This window comes from Bison bison, unplaced genomic scaffold (assembly GCF_000754665.1).
Source record: "Bison bison bison isolate TAMUID 2011002044 unplaced genomic scaffold, Bison_UMD1.0 scf7180017475730, whole genome shotgun sequence".
NCBI lineage: Eukaryota > Metazoa > Chordata > Mammalia > Artiodactyla > Bovidae > Bison > Bison bison.
In genome coordinates this window covers 9,035-9,980 of record NW_011380649.1, presented here as the reverse complement: position 1 = coordinate 9,980, position 946 = coordinate 9,035, and the positions used below count along the sequence as shown (strand labels likewise).

The 946-nt window shown below is 58.7% G+C and overlaps 1 pseudogene; it reads right to left on the bottom strand.

Annotated features, from left to right (window-relative positions):
- Window positions 1–59: 59 nt before the first annotated feature.
- On the bottom strand, window positions 60–754 carry LOC104989418 (annotated as a pseudogene).
- Between the last annotated feature and the right edge of the window lie 192 nt (window positions 755–946).

Sequence of the window (946 nt, the reverse complement as noted above, 5' to 3'; positions counted from 1 at the left end):
CATGGATGGCTCTGCAACTGCACCTGCCAGGGTAGGGAGGAGGGAAAAGTTTTCTGCACCTCCTCCTCCTCCTGCTGAGAGGACTCCAAGGGCAGCAGAAAGGATAAAGCTATGGCCCACAAGCAAGGGATGCCCTGGATGATGGCGCTCCTCCGAGCCAAGTCAGGCTTCCTCCTCTGATGGTTCTTGCGCATGAACTGAAAGTAGGCCCTGCAGTTTTTCTCATGCTCAGACCTCAGTTCCACCTTCATGGCGGCCAGTTCCTGCAGTGCATCTTCCACCTTCATGGCGGCCAGTTCCTGCAGTGCATCTTGCCCCAGAAGCTCAGTTGATCTCCTGGGCCTTTCCTGGCCCTGCTCCTCCATCATCTTCTCTTCAGCTCCTGGGACGGACCCCTATTGCTGCTCTTCATCTGCCACAACCTCCACCTCCTCCATGATGTCTTCTGCAGGCAGCTGGAACCCCCGGCCGATCCCTGCCGCATCTCCGTCCACCAGGGGCTCACTGTCGTCCACTGCCTCCAACCTGAAGAGGGTGGCCTCTTTGCCTGGCATTACAACTAGTGGCTCCAAGGTCCCAGCTGCGCAAAGCATCAGGATGGCAGGCCACGGGCCCCAGCAACCTGAGCACCAGGGCTTACAACTAAGATGGTCCGGGGTCCCAGGACACTCCTGCATTCCTCTGACCGCCTCCCACACTCCTCTTGGCCCTGGTCGCAAGCCCAGGCTGGGGCAGATACGAAGGGATGGGTCATAATAGCACAACAAGGGGTGCACAAATGTGGCTCAGGCTGCAGTAATCCTGTGGGACCCACTAGCTCTTTGGGGGCAGGGAGTGAGGGGGATGGTAGGGAGATGGGAGCTCGTGTGTGTGGGGTGGCCTTAGGCTGAAGAATGGGTTGGAAGACAGCACAGGACATGGTGGACAGGCTCTGGGGATATCAGCC